The following is a 5,822-nucleotide window of genomic DNA, read 5'->3' as shown; positions in this document are numbered from 1 at the left end:
GATTACGATAATGATAAGGAAGAGGGTACTGATGAACATTGTGATAATGACGTTAATGAGAAGGAGGAACATTATAACTACGTTGGTGATGTCGATAATGATAAGGGAGAGGGTATTGATGATCATGTTGATAATGATAAGGGAGGTAATAATTATGATCATGTTGATAATGATAAGGGAGAGGGTATTGATGATCATGTTGATAATGATATGAGAGAGGGCACTGATGATCATGTTGATAATGATAAGGGAGATGGTCCTGAAAATAATGTTGATAATGATAAGGAAGATGGTACCGATGATAATGTGGATAATGCTAAGAAAGTGGGTACAGATGATCATGTTGAAAATGATTATGGATGGGGCTCTAATGATTATGTTGATAATGATCAGGGAAAGAGCGCGGTTGATTATGTTCATTATGATAAGAAAGAGAGTACTGATGATTATTTGGATAATGATAAGGGAGAGGGTACTTATGATTATGGGGATAATTGTTAGGGAGAGGGTACTGATGATCATTTTTATAATGATAATGTAGAAGGTACTGATGATTATGTTGATAATGATAAGGGAGAGGGCACTGATGATCATGTTGAAAATGATAGGATACTGATGATAATGTTGATAATGATAAGAGGATACTGATGATAAGGTTGATAATGATAAGGAGTATGGTACTGATGATTATGTTTATAATGATAAGGAATAGGGAACTGATGATGATGTTGATAATGGAGAGGGCATTGTTGATAATGTTAATATGAGGGTACTGATAATTATATTAATAATGATAAGGGAGATGGTACTGATGATTATGTTGGTAATGATAAGGGATGGGGAACTGATGATCATGTTGATAATGTTAAGGGAGAGGGTAGTGATGATCATGTTGATAATGATAAGGGATAGGACACTGATGATCATGTTGATAATGATAAAGAAGAGCGTACTGATGACCATGTTGATAATGATAAGGGAGAGGGTACAGATGATCATGTTGATAATGATAAGGTAGATGACACTGATGATAATATTGATTATGATATGGGAGAGGGTACTGATGATCATGTTAATAACGATAAGGGAGAGGGTACCGATGATAATGTTGATAATGATAGGTGGGGTACTGATGATCATGTTGATAATGATAAGGGAGAGGGTGCCGATGATCATGGTGACAATGATAAGGGAGCGGGTACTGATTATCATATTGATAATGGTACGGGAGAGGATACTGATGATCATGTTGATAATGATACGGGAGAGGGTACTGATGATCATGTTAATAATGATAAGGGAGAGGGCACCGATGATCATGTTGATAATGATAAGGAAGAGAGTACTGATGAACATGTTGATAATGATAAGGGAGAGGGCACTGATGATCATGTTGATAATGATAAGGAAGAGAGTACTGATGATCATGTTGATAATGATAAGGGACAGGGTACTGATGATCATGTTGATAATGATAAGGGAGAGGGTACTAATGATCATGTTGATATTGAAAAGGGAAAGGGTACTGATGATCATGTTTATAATGAAAAGGAAGAGGGTACTGATGATCATGTTGATAATAATAAGGGATAGGGCATTGATGATCATGTTGATAATGACTTTAAGGCTCAAACGAACTAAAAAGCAACATCCGTCGTCTTCACAACGTTTCTTTCAATTTACAAGTCATCTATCAAAACTCATTTAAGTCTACGTTGTGTTTTACTGTTTGTAAAGTGTGTCCGCGCATGAGGCTGCAGCATGGGACCAACAGAAGTGTGTCCCGGCACACATACCCAATAATCTTAATGAGAATTGTGGAAGTTGGTGCGATATTTGAATCATAGCTGCAAGTTCTATATATTAATTATTTGCTTGTAGTAACAACTATCAATAATGGTTATGTGGTCGTGTGCATACTCATCATTTCAGTTAATGAAGTATTATAATTATGCCCAATACCGCAGCAAAGGCATTACTACTTACTGAATATTGCTCTTAAAACGGTGAGGAAGATTATAACGTTGATAATGCATAGACGGATAACAATCTAGGGAAAATGACACAAATCTGAAGTCGTCGAAATAAGAGTGTGTGTAATTTTTTTTTTTCAAATTAAAAGTACTTTTCTTACGCCAGTCGACAATCTATTCATGAGCGAAATCCCACGTATTCCTTGCAAATGTGTTCATACGACACGTGGATATACAAGTATTTCTACAACGAATACGAATAAACGTGTATGTATCGACCAAGAAAATTAAAACAAGAAATATATTTAAAAAGATATTCGGCTTTAATTGCACCCAAGTGAGTTGAAAATATCCAATTTAATTATAAGTTCACGCAGTTTAATTACGAACTAAAAGATGCTTAACGTGATTTACATTTATTCTCTTTTATCCGTCGTAAATGAAAAATTTAATCAACTAATAAAGTTTATTGCACACACTCTTTTTAATGGTTTGAAGGATTTATTATTCTACATCTCGCGATGTTTTCAGGAAAATATTGGATTATACATTTTATGTATACGGATCTTGTGTCTATTTATAAAATATAGAAATTATTCGTCACGCGCTCGTGCAATTAAAATTCAACGTCGCACATGTGTGGTAAGATAAGTAAACGATTTTCCCTTTATCAGGACACTATAGTTTTTCGGCAGTTTATTTTTTACTCATACTGCAAATAAGTGGCAATTGTCAATTGGTTTTCATCCATGTATTTCCCTAGAATTCGTGTACTTTAAATCTTGAAAGCAATACTTTGTTATCATCATAATGCGTGTATCAAAGTCCCTTTTTTATTTCCCGTTATCGATTTACCTTCCAAGTACTCACCCTGGAATTATGCGAAATATAATTGGGCCATGCTCTGTGAAAATGCATATGGGATTTAATACCTGTGCGTAAATTGTCGTCTCAGATTAGCATGTGCAGTCCGCACAGACTAATCAGGGACGACACTTTCCATCATACGCTGCGGACTGCACAGGCTAATCTGGGACGACACTTTACGCATATGCATAAAACCCTTTTTTCACAAAGCAATTAATTCAAAATGTGTGTATGGGTGAATATTTGATTAGGTTCCATTTACTGCCCATATTCAACAATTATCTAAATAGTAGACATTAACAGAGATAAGTTTCATAATTACATTGTTAAATAATATGTAAACAATATTAGATAAGATTTCTTAGCAGATCACACGCTTAAAGCAGTTTTATGCTTTGTCGAAGCAACTAACCCCCATGTATTTTAGTAACGGTGTGTTGTCCGAATTCTTAAAGGGTAATTTTCTTTATTGTTTTATAAAAGAATGTCAAACGAAAAAACACACAAAAAAACAACCATATGGAGCTAAATATATTTAAACTTAACTTAATAAAAGTTACATTTAGTAGCTTTATATGCAGAATATTTATAAATGGTCAGTTATGGCTCTGTCCGTAATTTTTCAAGTCGACAACGTTACGAGGAAAATTTCATCTACCGCACGGGAATGATACGGGGATACAACTTTTTCTGAAAAGTAAACATTCTTTCAACCTTTTACGTCATAATTAAGCAATGAACAGAGCGCGAAAAAATGTGAAAATCATCAAAAAGTAAGTAAAATATTGAACGTACATTTATTCAGTGTCAACACCGTTCTTACATTTTCTTTGCTATTTCCACTTCCTGTTCTTTTATGATTTTCAAATATTATGTATTCTTAGATGCCACAAAATAATGTGTGCGTAATGTGTTTTTGAGACAAGTAGCATGCTGTTTGTGGATGATCAAATGCCTGAATGTCATCACCGTTACAGTCCACACCGTTACGCTGAATGAGTAACGGTGATGACAACATCGTAACGGTGTGCACAAATATATATACACAGTATGGTTTGAATAAACTTCGTTTTCATATCGCCGATTGTTTTTCAAACAACATCGCAAATTTTACATGGAATTTATCAGACAAAAATGGAGAATTAATACAATTGGAATCAGTTCTGTCAGAATTCCCGAATGTCATCACCGTTACGTTCCACACCGTTACGCTGAATGAGAAACGGTGTTGACAACGTCGTAACGGTGTGGAGAAATTTATACAAACAATATGATGCGAATAAAGTTCGTATTCATATCGCCGATTGTCTTTCAAACAACATCACAAATTTTACATGGAACTTATCTGACATACTTTCTAGTAAAAAAACGATGCCAATAAACAAGAATATGAAAGTATAAGATAATCTGTCCACACCGTTACAAATGTGACAACACCGTTACGCCGCATAAAAAAGAAAACTTTTATATACATTAAGATTCAACAAAAACTGCAAACGTGTTTTAACATCATAAAGTCTTCAAGAAGGTGTCCAATGAAAGAAGAATTTAGTATATAAACATGTACCCAAACATTTTATAGAAATTCTTAAAGTTGTAAAACGTAATTAAAATGTGTGTTTACACCGTTACGCACTTAATGTTCTAATAAAGTAACTGATGATTTGGAATTGATGTAATAGCCACTCATGATCACTTTATACAATGAAACAACGCCAAAAAAATCATTTAAATAAAGTTGAAATAAAATAATATTATCAAACAAGTATTTATGTCCGTAACGGTGTTCTCTTCACAGCTTTTGACGTGCGTCAAATAAGCCTTCATAATCGCGATCTGGGTCACATTAGGTCGTGCCCAGCTTAGGTTGACGTCCGTCTGACATGTACCTAACTGATAAACGGTCTGTCGACATTGCTTTACTAATTGTGTTTTTGAATATTTTTTATTAAGAATGGAACCTAATCAAATATTCACCCGTCTATGTGTCATATGAACATGCATACATATGAACATGCATACTTCATTCCATACACTGATCGGCGTTACATTCTATAACGCTGCAATCATTCATGCCCAAAAGAACGCAATGATGTAGTAAATTTTCTTTCAAATCAACCAATGAAAAATTCGGATTTATTCATTCGGGTCTACTGGCGGAACTTTCTCTAGTATTGCATAAGCTGTTGATAAACGTCATTTAAGGTGGAACGCTGGGTAGACAGCTATACCGCATAAAAGTTGTCGTTATGATGTTCAATATAAACAGACGAAGTCTAAATCAGAGCACAAGTAACCGTATGAAAGTGTTCTTTATCATTTAAATTCGTGTTATATTTTACCTGATATAGGGAATGAAACGTAGATCGAATCGTACCCAATAAAATAAAAACAGAGTCAAGTATTAGGGAAAACAAGAGTTAATTGTTGCTTATCGCATAATTTAAAAGAACGACAACTCGTACAGATAACCGTTAGTATTAAACAACTTATCAAATATACTATCTTAATACCTTGATATTGTTACTCCGGTGTGGTCTAGTGGTTAGGATTCCTGGTTTTCACCCAGGCGGCCCGGGTTCGATTCCCGGCACCGGAAAAATCTTTTTCGGTGCAATTTATTTAGAACACTAGTGTATTCCCATTTTCTTTCATTCTTTTTCATTTTCAATGTTATCTTAACACGTACCGTACATCAAAATATCTTCTCTATCAAAACGATATTTTCTACTACGAATCCTATAAAAGGCACCAATAATAATTTAAATGTAAACATGTCTTGTAAAACCTAAGCAATGTTACAAGCTTTAAAATAATGCAACAATGTTCGGTACTTATTTGCTAATATATGACTGAAAACAATCGATATGAAATAGTTTTTCATGGCAAATTTCCATCTGCGATTTTTTTTGGAAAAAGAGAAATTGATTTCGTTTTCAATTGTGAAAAAATTGTTGTGCTTTTTAAACTTTTCGGCAAACT

The 5,822-nt window shown here is 34.2% G+C and overlaps 1 non-coding gene across 1 annotated transcript; it reads left to right on the top strand.

The window, feature by feature from the left end:
* The first annotated feature begins 5,367 nt into the window (after positions 1-5,367).
* Trnae-uuc (transfer RNA glutamic acid (anticodon UUC)) lies at positions 5,368-5,439 on the top strand. Its single transcript has one exon. It is a non-coding gene; the product is annotated as a tRNA-Glu (tRNA).
* The last annotated feature ends 383 nt before the right edge of the window (positions 5,440-5,822 follow it).

The sequence above is a fragment of the Dreissena polymorpha genome, chromosome 5, assembly GCF_020536995.1.
Source record: "Dreissena polymorpha isolate Duluth1 chromosome 5, UMN_Dpol_1.0, whole genome shotgun sequence".
Taxonomy (NCBI): Eukaryota; Metazoa; Mollusca; class Bivalvia; order Myida; family Dreissenidae; genus Dreissena; species Dreissena polymorpha.
The sequence above is the reverse complement of the archived record's forward strand: the minus strand, read 5'-3'. Positions and strand labels throughout refer to the sequence as shown.